Below are 19,545 nucleotides of genomic sequence, written 5' to 3'. Positions count from 1 at the left end.
TACCTGTAACAAAAGCCTTTTCCTCTGCTCTCTGGTCTCACTATGGCAAGAAGACTGGACGAACAGGTTCCCTTAAAGGTCCTCACAGGTCCCATTACTTAGGAGTCCTTTTACAAGCTCGGGTTAATTTTTAACTTCCCTGGGGTGAAATAAAAAACAAAGGCGGAAACTCAGAACCAGTAACAGTGCATCCTCACCCCAGGGCTAATTTCTAAAGCTCTCGTTCTTTGTCCCCAAGTCTCCTCCCCTCTCCTTTGTCTCCAGGTCCCAGGGAAAGCTGAGCGAATGATCACGTGGCACCAATGGGGCTGTGCTCTGGCAGTCCCCTGGGCTCTGCCCCTGGGTTCCCAGTATTTCAGGCAGCTGCCCCATTTTTCCTTCCCCCTTTGTTTTGTTGTGAAAGTGGCTCTGTGTCCAAAACCCTAGGATTCTCCCAACATCAAACTTTAGAATCCATTTTCTTAGTGTTCAATATATTTAAAAATTGATTTTAAAGAGAGAAGGGAGGGGATAGAGGAGAGGGGGAGAGGAAGAGAGAGAGGAAAAAAAACCCTATCAATTTGTCGTTTCACTTTTTTTATGCATTCATTGGTTGAATCTTGTATGTGCCCTGACTGGGGATGGAACCCACTACATTGGCCTATCTGGCTGACACTAACCAACTAAACTACCTGTCCAGGGCTAAGCTAATATACTCTTACTGCAGTAAGCAAGCTTTAGTCTTTTTTTTTTTTTTTTTCTTTTTACAGAGACAGAGAGAGAGTCAGAGAGAGGGATAGATAGGGACAGACAGACAGGAACGGAGAGAGATGCGAAGCATCAATCATTAGTTTTTTGTTGTGACACTTTAGTTCATTGATTGCTTTCTCATGTGCCTTGACAGTGGGTCTTCAGCAGACCGAGTAACCCCTTACTCGAGCCAGCGACCTTGGGTCCAAGCTGGTGAACCTTGCTCAGACCAGATGATCCTGTGCTCAAGCTGGCGACCTTGGGGTCTCAAACCTGGGTCCTCTGCATCCTAGTCTGATGCTCTATCCACTGCGCCACTGCCTGGTCAGGCTAGTCTATTTTTTTCTAAAATTGATGCTCACTAGTGCTTCTCAGATCTTGAAAGATACAATTTTTTTTTACTTTAAATAATTTATTTTTCCATTATAGTTGACATACAATATATTAGTTTCATGCATACTGTTGTAAAGTAGCATACCTTAATTCCATGGGTTATGTAGAGACACCAAGACAGGATACAAAAGAATCTTTAAGAGGAGTTTTTTTTGTTTTTTTTTACAGAGACAGAAAGTGAGTCAGAGAGAGGGATAGACAGCGACAGACAGACAGGAACAGAGAGAGATGAGAAGCATCAATCATTAGTTTTTCATTGCGCGTTGCAACACCTTAGTTGTTCATTGATTGCTTTCTCATATGTGCTTTGACCACGGGCCTTCAGCAGACCGAGTAACCCCTTGCTTGAGCCAGCGACCTTGGGCTCAAGCTGGTGAGCTTTTTGCTCAAACCAGATGAGCCCGTGCTCAAACTGGTGACCTCGGGGTCTTGAACCTGGGTCCTCAGCATCCCAGTTTGACGCTCTATCCACTGCGCCACTGCTTGGTCAGGCAAGAGGAGATTTATTAATAAGCCAGCTGCATATGACTTACACGGGGTATAGTTGACTCAAGTTGTGTAGTCTCAAATATAGCTTTGAGGCTAGTTATATACAGTTAATCACATACAGGTTGGGGGGAAAGGGAGTGGTCTTGTGACTCCTTTGTCGAGGTATATACATCAATCACAGGATTTCAGGATGGGAGGGGGCTTACCTGATGTCAGAGGATAAGCCCATTAAGGAGAAAGAAAGGGGAGAGGAAAGGGCTACTTAAATCTTTCTTCCCTCTCCCACATTCCTGGCTAGTTGTTTACCTTCTTCCTCACAGGTGTGGGAAGAGAGGGAGTCCAAGTCTCTTTCCATTCAAAACCTAGTACGAAAACCTCTCTATTTACAATATAGGCCTGACCTGAGGTGGCGCAGTGGGATAAAGCGTCGACCTGGAACACTGAGGTCGCCGGTTCGAAACCTTGGGCTTGCCTGGTCAAGGCACATATGGGAGTTGATGCTTCCTGCTCCTTCCCCTTCTCTCTCTCTCTCTCTGTCTCTCTCTCACACTCCTCTCTCTCACAAAAAAATCAATAAATAAAATATTAAAAAAAAAAAAAAAGGCCCTGGCCGGTTGGCTCAGCGGTAGAGCGTCGGCCTGGTGTGCGGGGGACCCGGGTTCGATTCCCGGCCAGGGCATGTAGGAGAAGCGCCCATTTGCTTCTCCACACCCCCCCTCCTTCCTCTCTGTCTCTCTCTTCCCCTCCCACAGCCAAGGCTCCATTGGAGCAAAGATGGCCTGGGCGCTGGGGATGGCTCCTTGGCCTCTGCCCCAGGTGCTAGAGTGGCTCTGGTTGTGGCAGAGCGATGCCCCGGAGGGGCAGAGCATCGCCCCCTGGTGGGCAGAGCGTTGCCCCTGGTGGGCGTGCCGGGTGGATCCCTGTCAGGCGCATGCGGGAGTCTGTCTGACTGTCTCTCCCTGTTTCCAGCTTCAGAAAAATACAAAAAAGACAAAAACAAAAACAAAATACAATATAATAGCCCCTCCTAAGCATGAATGTGATCAGCCATCTTGAGCTGGTGTAAATCACACACAGGTATAAAAATCATATTTACAAAATCTCTCTGAATGCTTGGCCTAAATCATAAAATGCCTTTTAAGCCTCTTAGTAAAAAGGGGTTTCTTATCTCAGTACATAGTATGTCCTTGTAAGCCTGGAAGCTCCCACATTCTTCTCCCTCCATTTTCCACAGAAAGGGGGGGACAAGAAACCTGACTCTTCCTTCCAAAATATTATTAATTTTTGCAATTCTTCAACACTTTACCACAATACAATGCAGTGATTAGACATTATGTAACTAAGGGATCACCCCGATAAACCTAATACCCATCTTAAACCATACATAGTTATTACAACATTATTATTATTATTATTATTTTTTTTTTTTTTTTTACAGAGGCAGAGATAGACAGGGACAGACAGACAGGAATGGAGAGAGATGAGAAGCATCAATCATCAGTTTCTCGTTGCGCGTTGCGACTTCTTAGTTGTTCATTGATTGCTTTCTCACATGTGCCTTGACCGTGGGCCTTCAGCAGACCAAGTAACCCCCTGCTGGAGCCAGCGACCTTGGGTCCAAGCTGGTGAGCTCTTTGCTCAAGCCAGATGAGCCCGCACTCAAGCTGGCGACCCTGGGGTCTTGAACCTGGGTCCTTCCGCATCCCAGTCCGATGTTCTATCCACTGCGCCACCACCTGGTCAGGCGACAACATTATTTTTTAAGTTAGAATAAAAAAACATTTTTTGAGAGAGAGAGACAGGAAGAGAGAGAGAGGGTGAGAAGCATCAACTTGTAGTTGCTTTCACTTTAGTTGTGCATTGATTGCTTCTCATATGTGCCTTCACCAAAGCCAGGCCAGTGTCCCCTTGCTCAAGCCAGTGACCTTGGGTGAGCTTTGGGATTGTGTGGACAACCCCCTCCACCCTAGCCCCTCAAGCCAGTGACCTTGCGCTGACAAGCCCACACTCAGAGCCAGCAACCTTGGGGTTTTGAACCAGCAACCTCAGTATCTGAGTCAATGCTTTATCCACTTCACCACCACCAGTCAGGCTGTTAAGATACTACTGACTATACTCTGTGTGCTGTACTTTACATCCCTGTGACTGTTCTGTAACTACCAATCTGTATTTCTTAATCCCTTCACCTTTTTCACCTGCTCCCCTCAGCCCCCTCCCACCTGGCTTTTAAAAACAACCAGTCACTCAGAATCCTTCCCTTCCCTTTTTCTGAGGATAGCACCTTCTTAAAGGATCCTTCACATACCCCCCAAATAATTGAAGTATAAGGAATTATTTCCTGGGACATTGTTTTTACTTTGGGTAATTGAATAATAAATATTTCATTAACACTTTTCTCCCTTTCCTGACTGAGATGTTAAATCTTGGAGTCAGTCTGGGTAAATACCAGTAAATAGCTCTTCTCACTCACAGGCTCAGAGTGGGCACAACTACTGGTTGTCCTATATTTAGAAGAATTAAGTGATTGCTCAGCTTAAAAAGTTGTCATGGCCTGACCTGTGGTAGCGCAGTGGATAAAGCATCGACCTGGGATGCTGATGTCGCCAGTTCAAAACCCTGGGCTTGCCTGGTCAAGGCACATATGGGAGTTGATGCTTCCTGCTCCTCCTCTCTTTCTCTTTCTCTTTCTCTCTCTTTCGCTCTCTCTTCTCTAAAATGAATTTGAAAAATAAATAAATAAATAAAAGAAGGCTGATGTCACAGCCTGGAGTGTAAGAACCCAGACATTTATAAAAAAAAAAAAAAGTTGTCATGAACCTGGGGGAGGGGTTGAGGGAGTTTGGTGTGTAGAACACCCTGACCACCGCTTGCTGCTCTGGAGGAGGGCCAGAAATATTTGGTAAAATGTTGCCCAAAGCATCCCTCCCAGAACCTGGCTGCTCTGGAGAGATGGTACTGGTTGCTCAGTTGCCCATACAGATAAGTCCAAATTCTGTCTGTGTCCTGAGGAGTGTAGCCTGAAAAAAATAAAGCAGTCACTGTGAGCCCCGGTATTCAGTTGTAAAGAAACTCAATGAGTTTAAGCATTGAAAATTTCACTGAATGGAGAGCTGACCCTGTGAAGACTAATGACATGGGGTTGGTGGGGGTGGTGGGTGGGAAAGTTGTACAAGGGAAGGAGATGGAAGTTCAGGACTGATTGGTCTTGGGGGAGTTTGGCATGGCCATTTGCTAAGCCCCAAGTCCATTTGTTGAGGCAGAGAGTACAGTTCCAAGTTCATCATCAAGATGTTTTTCTGGCCTGACCAGGTGGAGGCGCAGTAGATAGAGCGTCGGACTGAGATGCGGAGGACCCAGGTTCAAGACCCCGAGGTTGCCAGATTGAGCGCAGGCTCATCTGATTTGAGCAAAGCTCACCAGCTTGCCTGACCAGGTGTTGGTGCAGTGGATAGAGCATCGGACTGGGATGCAGAGAACCCAGGTTCGAGACCCGAGGTCGCCAGCTTGAGCACGGGCTCATCTGGCTTGAACAACAAAAAAAAACTCACCAGCTTGGACCCAAGGTAGCTGGCTCGAGCAAGGGGTTACTCGGTCTGCTGAAGGCCCGCGGTCAAGGCACGTATGAGAAAGCAATCGATGAATAACTAAGGTGTTGCAAAACTAAGGTGTTGCAACAAAAAATTGATGATTTCTATTTATTTTTTTTTAATTTTTTATTTTTTACAGAGACAGAGAGTGAGTCAGAGAGGGAGATAGACAAGGACAGACAGACAGGAACAGAGAGAGATGAGAAGCATCAATCACTAGTTTTTCATTGCGCGTTGTGACACCTTAGTTGTTCAATGATTGCTTTCTCATATGTGCCCTGACCGCAAGCCTTCAGCAGACCGAGCAGCCCCTTGCTGGAGCCAGTGACCTTGGGTTCAAGCTGGTGGGCTTCTGCTCAAACCAGATGAGCCCGCGCTCAAGCTGGCGACCTTGGGGTCTCAAACCTGAGTCCTCTGCATCCCAGTCTGATGCTTTATCCACTGCGCCACCGCCTGGTCAGGCAAAAAAAACTGATGATTGATGCTTCTCATCTCCATTCCTCTCTGTCCCTATCTATCCCTCTCTAGGTCACTGGCTCCAGCAAGGAGTTACTCGGTCTGCTGAAGGACCATGGTCAAGGCACATATGAGAAAGCAATCAATGAACAACTAAGGTGTCACAACAAAAAACTGATGACTGATGCTTCTCATCTCTCTCCATTCCCATCTGTCTGTCCCTATATATCCCTTTATCCCTCTCTCTGACTCTCTCTCTCTCTCTGTAAAAAAAAAAGAAAAAGATGTTTTTCTGCTGATATCGAACCCCCCTTTTTTTTTCTGGAAGCAGTGACTCTGTTTTTTCTCCAGACTGCTTATGATCTTTATATTTTCTAGGCTTAACAACCTGAATTGAAGCAGGCAAGTCCAGATGCACATGCTCAAAGATACTTTAAAATTTTTTTTATTTTAATTATTCATTTTTAGAGAGGAGAGAGAAAGGGAGAGAGAGGAGAGAGAGACGGAGAGAGAGAAGGGGGGAGGAGCTGGAAGCATCAACTCCCATATGTGCCTTGACCAGGCAAGCCCAGGGTTTCAAACCGGCAACCTCAGCATTTCCAGGTCGACGCTTTATCCACAGTGCCACCACAGGTCAGGCAATACTTAAGAATTTTGTCATCAAACCTCAGCACTATTGATATTTGGGGCTGGATCATTGTTTGTTGTGGGGGGGCTGTCCTGTAGGACAGCATCATAGAATATCTTGCAACATCCTTTATCCACTATATGCCAGTAATATCCCTCAGTTGTGACAATCAAAATATCTAAATGTGCTACATGTCCCTGTGTTATGTACCAAAGAATGGAAAAATTAATATTAATATTTTAGGAGAGGAAAGAGGGAGTTATTCTGGCTTGCAGAGACATACTGTATAGAAAACCCCCCTTTTACTAGGAAGCTTAAAAGGCGTTTTATAATTTGGGCTAAGCATACAGAGAGATTTTGTAAATATGATTTTTATACTTGTGTGTGATTTACACCAACTCAAGGTAGACAACAACATTGTATTGTAAAGAGATTTTGTGCTGGGGAGACTTAAATTTCCCCTTCCCCCACCTCTGTGAGAAACAGGGTAAACACCTAGCCAGGTGTGAGGAGGGGAGGGAGAAATTAAGTGAATCTTTTCCTCTTCTCTCTTTCCTTCTTTTAAAATTTTTTTTTTTATTTTCTGGAGTTGGAAACGGGTAGGCAGTCAGACAGACTCTCGCATATGGGCCCGACTGGGATCCACCCGGCATGCCCACTAGGGGGCAATGTTCTGCCCATCTGGGGCACTGCTCTGTTGCAACCAGAGCCATTCTAGTGCCTGAGGCAGAGGCCATAGAGCCATCCCCAGCGCCCAGGCCAACTTTGCTCCAATGGAGCCTTGGCTGCGGGAAGGGAAGAGAGAGACAGAGAGGAAGGAGAGGAGGAGGGGTGGAGAAGCAGATGGGCGCTTCTCCTATGTGCCCTGGCCGGGAATTGAACCCAGGACTCCTGCACGCCAGGCCGATGCTCTACCACTAAGCCAATCAGCCAGGGCTCTCTTTCCTTCTTTAATGGACCTTTTGCTGACGTTTAACCCCTGGTTCCATATAGACTCTCCCTCCCCTCCTGAAAACGTGTAATCAATGTATATACCTCTAGACCACGGGTAGTCAACCTTTTTATACCTACTGCCCACTTTTGTATCTCTGTTAGTAGTAAAATTTTCTAACTGCCCACCGGTTCCACAGTAATGGTAATTTATAAAGTAGGGAGGTAACTTTACTTTATAAAATTTATAAAGCAGCCTGACCTGTGGTGGTGCAGTGGATAAAGCGTTGACCTGGAATTCTGAGGTCGCCGGTTCAAAACCCTGGTTTCCCTGGTCAAGGCACATATGGGAGTTGATGCTTCCTGCTCCTCCCCCCTTTCTCTCTCTCTCTCTGTCTCTCTCTGTCTCTGTCTCTCCTCTCTAAAATGAATAAATAAAAAATCTAAAAAAAAAAAATTTATAAAGCAGAGTTACAGCAAGTTAAAGTATATAATAATAATTTACCAAGTACTTTATATCAGATTTTCGCTAAGTTTGGCAGAATAAATGTTTATAAAACAACTTACTATAGTTAAATCTATCTTTTTATTTATACAGTAGTACCTTGAGATACAAATTTAATTTGTTCTGTAACCTAGCTCATAAGTCAGTTAACTCGTATATCAAATTGCTGTTACTGGACCCGTGCGCCAATGTGCCAACTAGCAGCAGTTTCCCTAATCACGACTCGTATCTCAGAATTTTGCTCGGATCTCGAACAAAAATACAGACTGAGTGCAGCTTGTATTTTAAAAAAATTTATATGGCCTGACCAGGCGGTGGTGCAGTGGATAGAGCGTCGGACTAGGATGCAGAAGAACCCAGGGGTTGCCAGCTTGAGCGCGGGCTCATCTGGCTTGATGAGCTCACTAGCATGGACCCAAGGTCACTGGCTCGAGCGGGGGGGTTACTTAGTCTGCTGAAGGCCCGCTGTCATGGCACATATGAGAAAGCAATCAATGAACAACTACGGTGTCGCAACGAAAAACTAATGATTGATGCTTCTCATCTCTCTCCATTCCTGTCTGTCTGTCCCTGTCTCTCCCTCTCTCTGACTCTCTCTCTGTCCCTGTAAAAAAAAAAAAATTTGTATGTTGGTCTGTTCATATCTCAAGGTACCACTGTACTTTGTTTGCTCCGCTACCGCCCACCATGAAAGCTGGAATGCCCACTAGTGGGCAGTAGGGACTAGGTTGACTACCACTGCTCTAGACAAAGGAATGGCAAATGAACACTAGGAAATTTAGGAATATCTTTTTATATGTAGAACATTTCCCACTATTGTATTATCTTGTAAGTTTTAATATGTAGAAATATTTTTATAGCCTGACCTGTGGTGGCGCAGTGGATAAAGCGTCAACCTGGAAACACTGAGGTTGCTGGTTCAAAACCCTGGCTTGCCTGGTCAAGGCACATATGGGAGTTGATGCTTCCTGCTCCTCCCCCTTCTCCCCCCCCCCCCCCCGCTCTCTAAAATGAATTTAAAAAAATTAAGAAAGGATTAAAAAAAAAAAAAAAAGAAATATTTTTATAAATCCTATAGACGAATGTTATAAGCTTGCTAATGAATTGTGTTATCTCTCCCCCTCCTCCTTTTCCCACCAACCTGTGTGTGATCAAAGGTATATAACCTGCCTCAGGGCTATAGTCAGCATGCATGATTTGGGTCAGCTATGCCCCATGTTAGTCATATGCAGCTGGCATATTATTAAATCTCCTTTTAATAAAAGTCCTTAAAATTCTTTGGACTTAGTGTCTCTATGTAAACCCAGCAGAACATTACTTTACAACACCTGGATAGCAAAATAACCCCCAGTTGAGAACTGTTGGTTTGGACAAAGTACCTTCCATAAAGTTCTTCATTAGGCTCTTGTGGTCATGGGCATTAGTTCATCAAGTTACCAGAACAAAACCAAGAAACTTAGTATCACCTCATATTGAGTTTCAGAATGTTCCTGCCCGGTTCTACCTTAGGCTCAAATGAACCTAAGGGTCAGTCAGTCCACGGTCCCAGGCTTTAGGCCCTGCTCTAGGCCTGTTTTAGCCATGTCCCTTCCCAGGGGGTAAGGGGCAACATGGCCTAGAGAATATGCGACCAGAACCCACACCTCCCTGCTAGACTACATTCTGAAGACTCAGGTGCCAAAATTCTTTGCTTGAAAGGGTCATGTCTGCTTTCAGTGCTGACAGGGCCTCTTTTCTGAGTCCCTCTTCTGACTGTGATCCCTGTCACTGCGGAGGCCCAAGTGGTCGTTTTTGTGTTTTTTGTTTTGCCAATGTGGTTGGAGCTTGGACACGCAGACTGAATCTACAATTGTTAGAGAAGGCCTTCCCCTCCCTTTCATGCCACTAGTTCCCTAACAAAATGGAGTTTATAGGAGATCTTTAGCAGTTCCTATCCTCTCTGAGATTCTCCACCTTCCTCAACATCTGCAGAAGGTGATGATCACTGACTTTGAGTAGAGAACCAGAGGGAAAAGAAGAGATTCCCAGAGCCCTCTAGAGAATTGCTGGGGGCTACCCAGCTTTATAGCTCTCCACTGGGAAGGGAGCACTACTTATTATTGGTGAAACACTCCCCAGAAAAACACCAGGACTCCTGGCAACATATAAGACCAGCTTCTCCTGTGGGCTGCAGGCTCCACAGTCAGACATTGTTTGGTGAATGTCTCTTTCCCCTCCTCCTCCTCCTCTTCCTCCTCCTCCTCCTCCTAGTCCTCCTCCTCCTTTTCCCCTGTAAAGCAGTCTGGCTGATTCTCCTCTAGGTAGAATGAATCACTCTTTTGATTTTGAGCCCCTACAGCCTGTCATTCACACCTTAACTAATCACGTACCTATTCCATTACACCTGGCACTGAGGCACATCCCATTAGAAAGAGCTCCTTAAAGACAAGGGCCTCTGACTCATCTGGCTTTCCCCTGTGGGCCTCGCACAGGGCAGCTGCGTGGGTTTACTTACTGAATTAACTTTAAAATTCATCCTGGTTGGGATTAAAGTCACTGAGTTTTATAAGAAAACCAGTTCAACCAGTTTCTTTCTTGTGGCTTTTAGACCCTGAGGCTGGTTTATTTTGTCAAAGTAGAACCCTGCTATTAACATTTACTTTACACCTGGGCCCCCAGAGCCTTTTTTTTTAAACCTTGTAAAGACTGGAAACATTAAAGAAAAAAAAGTTTTAAAAATTGTATTAAGTCCAAGGTTGAGGGTTCGATCAAGGCACATACAAGAATCAACCAATGAATTACATGAATAAGTATAGAGCAACAGACTGATATTTCTCTCTCCCTCTCTCTCTAAAATTAATGAATAAAAATATTTAAAAATTATATTCAAGTCAACAAACTAGTTGACTTGAAAAAATAGAAACTTATTCTTTCACTGTTCTGGAGGTTAGATGTTCAAACTCAAGGTATTGCCAGGGCTGCTGGCCCTCTGAGGACCACAGAGAAAGACCCTTTCTTGCCTCTTTTATCCGGTGTCTGTGGCAATCCTTGATGTTCCTTGGCTCTACCACTCCAATTTCTGCCATCATTGTTACATGGCATTTTCCCTGTATGCCCTCTCTGTGTTCAAATTTCTCTTTCTTTGTAAGACCACCAGTCATTGAGTTAGGACCCAACTAATCCAGTATGACCCCATCTTAACTTGATTATGTCTGCAAAGACTCTATTTCCAAATAGGTCATATTTCCAAACACAGAGGGTTAGAACATATCTTTTGAGGGTATGCAATTCTTTCTTTCTTTTTGTATTTTTCCAAAGTGGAAGCGGGGAGCAGGGGGTGTGGGAGGCAGACAGACAGACTCCCGAATGCACCCAACCAGGATCCACCTGGCATGCCCACCAGGGGGCAATGCTCGGCCCCTCTGGGGTGTTGCTCCATTGCAACCAGAGGCATTTTAGCACCTGAGGTAGAGGCCATGGAGCCATCCTCAGCACTCAGGCCAATTTTGCTCCAATGGAGCCTTGGCTGTGGAAAGGGAGGAGAGAGATAGAGAGAAGGAGAAGGGGAAGGGTGGAGAAGCAGATGGGCGCTTCTCCTGTGTGCCCTGGCCAAGAATCAAACCTGGGACTTCCACATGCTGGGCTGATGCTCTACCGCTGAGTCAACTGGCCAGGGCCTCCTTTTTTAAAAAAATTGATTGATTTTAGGGAGACAGGGAGAGGAAGGGAGAAAAAAGCATTCATTTTGTTCCACTTAGTTGTGCATTCATTAATCACTCCCCATATGTGCCCTGACCGGGGATCAAACCCACAATTTTGGTGTTTTGGACTGATACTCTCCATCCAACTGAGCTAACTGGCTGGGGCCTCTGTACAACTCTGTCTTGAACATGTATGACTTTAAGGCTGTGTGAACCTGTTTGCCCATTATATCTCTCTATGTAAGGCTTGGCAATCTGGAATATTTGATTTGAATCCCAGCTCCACCATATATGCAACCTTGGATAAACTATGTATCCCAGAATACCTGCATGGCTTTATACCTCTTCACATAAAATTTAAGTACCTTACAACAATATATTTCCATTTCTTCTCTTTCATCCTTCGGGCTACTGTGATCACACATTTTACTTCTACATACATTATAAACCCCATAATACATTGTTATTATTTTAAATTGTAAACTGTATCAAATTTGGAAAATCTTTGGTTATTACTTCTTTAAATAATTTTCTTCCTGCCCTTGTTTTCTGGGGGGACTCTAATTATGTTAGATCATTTGATATGGTCCAACAGATCATTGGGGTTCTGTTCGTTATTAAAAGTCATTTTTTTTCTCTGTTTCACTTTGGCTGGTTTCTATCTCCATGTTTCAATTTCAGTAATCTTTCCTTTTGTAGTATCTCATATACTATTAATTTCATAACTAGAAATTCTCTATCTATCTCTTTCATTTCTCTTCTTGCTGTGTTCATGTTTTCATGGAGTTTCACTCCATTCATGTACACCTTACTGTTCAGCAAGGGTTCATGGAGACCCAAGCTCCCTTTTGTAACCTCATCCACTCTGGAATTCCACTCTACAGATTCCAGCTACACTGCACTCCCTACCCCTGTGCTCTGGTCTCTCTCCTCAACTCACCCAGAGACTTCCCTATGCTGTAGTCTACAATACGCTTAGAGGCAGAAAACTAGGGCAGTTATCGGTCTCCCTTCATTTGTTCCCCTTCTCTTGGGGGTCAGAGCTTTGTGCTGCCTGCTGTCCAGTGTCTAATGACATTTGTTTTATATATGTTTGCCTAGTTTCTGGTTGTTTAAGGTGAGAGGGTAAATCTGATTCCTGTTACTCTCTATTACGGGCCAGAAGTGAAAATTCTGGGTAAATCATGTAACCTTTCTGAGCTTCATTTTCCTTCTTTTTCTTTTTTCTTCCCTTAAATAAATGATTTTATTTATTGATTTTAGAGAAAAGAAAGAGAGAAGGGGGAGTGGGAAGCATCAACTAGTAGTAATTGCTCCTCATATGCATCTTGACTAGGCAAGCTGGGGCCTCCAACCAGCGACCCCAGCATTCCAGGTCGACACTTCATCCACTGCGCCACCACAGGCCAGGCCTGACCCTCATTTTCTTCATTTATTAAATAGACCCAGTAATTTCTATATCCCAGTGATAATGTGAAGATTAAATGAGATAATGTATGGTTACAGTAGTAGCTTCCATTTGACGAGTACTTACTATGGGTGGTGTCTCATCCTAAGTACTTTTTATTATCTATCTCATATGTATTTGAACATCACAGTACTGAATGAAAGATATTATTAAGCCCACTAAATAAATGAAAAAGTTTAAATAAATTGTTCAAGGTCAAAGAGCTGATAGGCCTCTGGCTGGTTAGCTCAGTGGTAAAGCATTGCCCAGGAAATTTTGGGTTAGATTCCTAACCAGGGCACACAGGAGAAGCAACTAACTGTTTCTTCCCCTTCCCCCTACTTCTTCTCCCACATGGCTCAAAAGGTTCAAGTAACTTGGCCCCGGGTGCTGAGGATGGCTCTGTGGCTTCACCTCAGGCACTAAAATAGCTCAGTTGCCAAGCAATGGAGCAGTGGCCCCAGAAGGGCAGAACAGCACCCTATAGGGGGTTTGCTGGGTGGATCCTGATCCTGGTCAGGGTGCGTGTGGGAGTCTGTCTGTCTGCCTTTCTGCCTCTCACTTAATTAAAAATAAAAATAAATAAATAAATAAGAGCTGATAAATGCAACACCAGGATCCTATTCCAAAGCCCATATTACCCTGTGAGTTATAAGAGCTTGAGGCAGGACCTGGCTCGTGGTAGGAATTTAAGAATTCAAATGTCAGACTCCCCCCCTGTCCTTTACTCCACTGCCCTCCCCCACAGCTGGCAGCTGAAGGACATAGCTTGTAATAGATGCCGAAGTGTATGTTGGGAAATCCAGTTCCTGGGATCGAGTCCTTTCTCTCTGCCTCCCTCTCAGGATTTTCTCTCTTAAACAGCTCTCACATCCATTGACTTTCTTCGCCTCCACTGCCTCCTTTCTAGTGCAGGTCCCTGCCTGGACTCCTGAGAGAGCCCCCTGCACTTACCCTGCCCCCTCCTTCTCGCAGCCTAAGGAATTCTTTCTCAGAGCAAATCGAATCAGATCTCTTTCCTGTTTAAACTCTTCAGAGAACCATTAGAATAAAGTCTAAAAATCTCGTTCCAGTCCATGGGATCGGCATGGTGCGGGCCCACCTGGTTCTCCAGCCGCTCCTCACGCTGTACGGGCCCTCAGTACCCCCGCCACACATCTTCCTGTCATTTCCCCACACATGCTGTCACATATCAGGGTTTGTGTGTGTGTGTTTTTTAAGCTTTTATTTTTATTCATTTTTGAGAGGGGGAAAAGAGAGAGAGAAGGAACAGAAAGCACCAACTCCCATATGTGCCTTGACCAAGCAAGTCCAAGGTTTCAAACCAGTGACCTTAGCATTCTAGGTCAACACTTTATCCACTGCGCCACCGCAGGTCAGGGACCTTTGGTTCCTACTTTTCCTCATGTGTCTGTAGGATAACAAATTGCCATTTTAAGAAACATGTCTAGGTTCTTTTCTTTTTAAAAAAAAATATTTTATTTATTGATTTTTAGAGAGAGGAAAGAGAGAGAGAGAGGAAGAGCAGGAAGCATCAACTCCCATATGTGCTTTGACCAGGCAAGCCCAGGGTTTCGAACCGGCAACCTCAATGTTCCAGGTCAATGCTTTATCCCACTGCACCACCACAGGTCAGGCTAGGTTCTTTTCATTTCTGTTTTTAACCTGAGACTATATACTAATCCCTTGGGGCCAGCCAAAGCTTGGGTCTGAAGGGCCATCCACCAGGCTATTAATCCTTGGTACTTATTCTGACTCTCTGCCATAGAATTCACAATATTTTAATTTGCCTTATTAATTCAATAGGAAGACATTGGCTCTTTTTTTTTTTTTTTTTTTACAGAGACAGAGAGAGGGATAGACAGGGACAGACAGACAGGAACGGAGAGAGATGAGAAGCATCAATCATTAGTTTTTCATTGTGCGTTGCAACACCTTAGTTGTTCATTGATTGCTTTCTCATATGTGCCTTGACCATGGACCTCCAGCAGACCGAGCAACCCCTTGCTGGAGCCAGCAACCTTGGGTTCAAGCTGGTGGGCTCTTGCTCAAACCAGATGAGCCCGTGCTCAAGCTGGTGACCTCGGGGTCTCGAACCTGGGTCTTCTGCATTCCAGTCCAACGCTCTATCCACTGCGCCACTGCCTGGTCAGGCGACATTGGCTCTTGAATAGCACTATGCTGCAGTGCAAGTTTCACAAAATCACTCTAGGATTATCAACTCAGAATATTGTCTGTAAAGATTGGTGGCCATGACTAACCTTGGACAATTCTTTTCTTAGACCAGAGAAGGCCTGGAAGTGTCTTCCAATCTGTTTGTTCACAGATAGGATGAAAAGCCCCACATCTCCTCTACCTTCAGGGCTCCTATGGGACCTAATGAGACAAAGCCCATAAATGGCTTTGAGTTCCCTGGTGAGAGCTAGTGCATAGGTAAATACATGCCGAAGTTTGTAATGGGACTGTGTAATACAGTCTGACATCACCATTCTAAGCATGCAATGGGACTATTAAAATGACCCATTAAAAGTTCATGAGAAAAACGTGAAGAGGGAAGGTCACTGAGAGGAGGGGAATGTAGAGTTCTGTGAGGGACCATAGGCTCTTTAACTGTATACTCTTCGGAGCTTAGCCCAGAATGGAAAACATGTACACAGGAGCTGCTTAGGATGGACTGATTACCGCCTGCAAAGGTTATTCTGCAGGGGCGATTCTGTGCTTGGAATAGATGACTGAGAATGCTGCCTCTGTGATGAGATCACCTGTGAAAGGGACAATGCTTGGCAGAGGTGGTAGCTTACCAGACCTGGCTGGGTGTGCTGAGCCCTGTATTATCTGGTTTAGAGATAAGGCTGGTTTCAATGAGGGGTGAGGAGGCTATGTGGTAGTAGTCTGTTGGGCAGATAAAATATATTATGCTCACTTTGTTAAAGACGGCGCTGCCCACAAGGAGGCCGTCGCCCAGGTGATATTAATGTGTGTCTCTGTGGGCAGGTAGAATCCTTGTAGCCTGGTGCTTGGTTTTGGGCTTAAGCCTTTCCCACCCATTTTGATGTGGGGTGGTACAATCCAATCATGCCTCAGAGAAGTGTCTTTGTATTAGAGACTTCCCTATTTTGTATATTGGATTAAAGGTTTGGAATCTACACTATAAAATGGGGGCAGAATGAGAGCTTGCTCTCTTGGTTCCTGGGATGATTAGCATGAGAGAGCAGAGAGCAGAAAGAGGCCATGTGGCCAGGAGAAGCAGCCAAGATGGCGGAGTGCTGAGTGAGATGCCAGTTTGTGTAGAGTTTGTGTAGAGAGAAGGAAGGAAATGGGGAACTGAGGAGAATAAGGCTGGTGAGCTAGAAACCTTTGATTCTAGGAAACTCGGATAAGTCAGTGGCTTTGTGAGCACTGAATGTGAGTGGGTTTTGGAGCCCAGTGTGTATTTTTACTTGCCCGCTGGGTGCAAGCTAGAATTAAAGAAAATGGCCTATCAGTTTTTGGCTCCATTGTTTCTTTACCGACTGTCCGAATCCAATGCGAACCTGCATGGGCTGGGCTGCTCTAATGGTGGCCCTGGCCATGACCACTGGCTTTACATAGTCTCTCCCACTTAAATACATCTCCCTCCAAAGCGAGGAGCTCCACTTTAGAGTTCAATTCCTTTGGGTTATTTTCCCCTTGCTAAAATGTGAACACCTTGTCATGAATGGTGAGCTTTCTTTCTCCCCAGGAGGGCTTCTAGTGGATAGCTACACCCTCCCAGAGGTGAGATCTGAGGAAGGCACACTGGGATGAAACATACCCCTTGATTCTGTCCAAGCCCATGGAAGGGCGCTGGTGCCCAGGCCAGGAGGCAGAGGAAGGGACGAGGAGGCATCTCACAGCCAAACACCAGCATGTAGCTTAGGCCAATATTTGGCTAATTGTGGTAGGAAAAGGGGGTGGGGTGAAGGAAGACACATCCCAGAGGGGAAATTCTCTGGCACTCACAAGGCAAATTTATAATGGGCTTAGTTATAGGCACGATTAGTAAGGAGTTTGGAACCCATGACTGTCACCACCATAGAGGGCAGGGTTTAGAGCTAGGAGGCAGAAAACTCATGTTAGTGCCTCTGGTGTTTCAAGGACTAAAATTCAGACCCTGACCACTGGCTTGACCTGCCTTCAAGGTACAATTGGTGTCAGGTATGCTAGGAAGGTTCTCTACCTTCAAAAATGCTTCCCCCAACTTGCTCACTGATGTCTGACATTCCTTTTAATGGGGAGCAAAGCCTAGCATTACAGAACTAAAGAGCAAGCCTAAAATGACCATGAGGGGAGGGGGAGAGAGAGGGAGGGAGGAAAAAGGGAAAAGGGAGGGAGGGGGGACAGGGAGAGAGCGAAACAGTGAAAGAGAGAGGGAGAGAGGGAAAGAGAGAGGGAGAGAGAGAGAAAAGAGAGAGAGAGAGAGAGAATATATATACAATATATATACATGATACTGAAGGAGACTAAAAAAGTCCAAGGGCCTTGGTGGGAAGGGGACATGTGTCCAGGATGGGATAATTTTGCTCAAGACCATCTCAATGAGGAAATCTTTTTTTACCCCCACTCACAAAAGCAACAAAATAATTTCAGAATGGCTTTACAGTTTTCCAGAATTAGGAAACAGAAGAAAACAAGGCCTTTCTTCTAGGCAAATAACTAAGAATATAAAGAGAGTAGGGAGTGCTGGGGGGGGGGGGAGCTCAAATTCTTCAGTACGTATTTAAATTTTTGAATGGGTCTCAAATTGTGCCTCTGAAATGCAATTCTGCCCTCTGCTGGTAACAAGGTGGTATAAACATCAAAGACAAGGATGTTTACACCTCCCAAGTCCTTTTCCCATATCTGGGAAAGATTGAGGCATTGACTTTCAGCATGAGGCAGGAGACAAATCAAATATGGCACAACTTTCCAATTGCCTAGCTCCCTCAGTAAACACCCCTAGGTCTTTGGCTTTGAATTTAAACAGGTATATCTAGCTTCTCCAGCCTGTGCTTAGCAAATTAGGTCACATTGGCATAAATGTTCAAGAACAATGATTCCAAGCCCCAGCCACAGGACTGTAGGACCTTGGACCCCTCCCAAAACCTCCCTCAGAGACTGCAGTGCTCTCAGGGGTGGAGGTGCTGGTCTGGAGCTGTGGGCACTGGGGATAGTCTGCCATGCTCTTCTAGCTGGCTCCTGGCCCTGTAATGTCTCTTGGCCAAGAAACCCTTTGAAGGAACTTTCTCACCACACTGCTGAGTGGCCCTGGCATTGCTGATTCTGATTGCCACAGTTGCCAGTCCTGCTGATGCCAGTTTTTGTGCAGACATAGGAAATAAGGGTCCAGTAGAGATTTTCTATTCACATATGCTTGTCTGACCAAATAACTCAAGTTAAATGCTCTCAGTTGCTTGTGCATTTGGTTATTAAAACATACTTCCATGCCTATGAGTATTTTTTCATTTGCTTCGTAAATTGATTCTGAAATCATAGTGAAAACTTTACTAGTACTGTATTTTCTTTTACAACGTTTAATTCTTTTATAATGTTTAACTCAAAAGCTGCTTTCATTTTCTTCAGAGGCCTTTAAAACCTTTCCTCAGGAATGGTGGGTGCATATTCATAAAGTCCATTAGAATGAGAAATGGAGCCTAAAAGAGAAGATATTCTCAAACATGACTCTCCAATAATCAGTAGCATTAAGTATTAGGCTTACACTTCACCTTGGGGAAAAAAAGAAAAGTGTTTAATGGGTTTATAAACCTTTCTCAAAGCACACTTGGAAACGTGAAACATGGGCCTGATTTCAGAGGCTGGCAAATGGCAGCATATCCAGTTTTTCAAAGCAAATAAAATGCAAGTTATTACTTCTGACACAAACAAACCAGACTCCCAAGATCCTGGGGAGCTTTTGAGCATCTGGAGGAAGCTGATGAGGTAGAAGTGAATCTGAATCTGAGGATGCTCAACCATTGCTCCTTAGGCCTTCCTCAGTGTTTTATTATTGTGGTGGGGAGCTTCTCGCCTCTCCTAATGCTGTCTGAGCGCCCATCTTAGGTCTTTTCTTTTTTAAATTTTATTTATTTATTTATTTTTTACAGAGACAGAGAATGAGTCAGAGAGAGGGATAGACAGCGACAGACAGACAGGAACAGAGAGAGATGAGAAGCATCAATCATTAGTTTTTCATTGCGCGTTGCAACACCTTAGTTGTTCATCGATTGCTTTCTCACATGTGCCTTGACCGCAGGCCTTCAGCAGACTGAGTAACCCCTTGCTGGAGCCAGCAACCTTGGGTCCAAGCTGGTGAGCCTTGCTCAAACCAGATGAACCCGCACTCAAGCTGGTGACCTCGGGATCTCGAACCTGGGTCCTTCTGCATCCCAGTCTGATGCTCTATTGGCTTTTTTTTTTTTTTTTTAACAGAGACAGACAGTCAGAGAGAGGGATAGATAGGGACAGACAGACAAGAACGGAGAGAGATGAGAAGCCTCAATCATCAGTTTTTTGTTGCAACAACTTAGTTGTTCATTGATTGCTTTCTCATATGTGCCTTGACCAAGGGCCTTCAGCAGATCAAGTAACCCCTTGCTCAAGCCAGTGACCTTGGGTCCAAGCTGGTGAACTTTGCTCAAACCAGATGAACCCGCGCTCAAGCTGGCAACCTCGGGGTCTTGAACCTGGGTCCTCTACATCCCAGT

This window comes from Saccopteryx bilineata, chromosome 3, assembly GCF_036850765.1.
Source record: "Saccopteryx bilineata isolate mSacBil1 chromosome 3, mSacBil1_pri_phased_curated, whole genome shotgun sequence".
In the NCBI taxonomy this organism is placed as follows: domain Eukaryota; kingdom Metazoa; phylum Chordata; class Mammalia; order Chiroptera; family Emballonuridae; genus Saccopteryx; species Saccopteryx bilineata.
The sequence above is the reverse complement of the archived record's forward strand: the minus strand, read 5'-3'. Positions refer to the sequence as shown.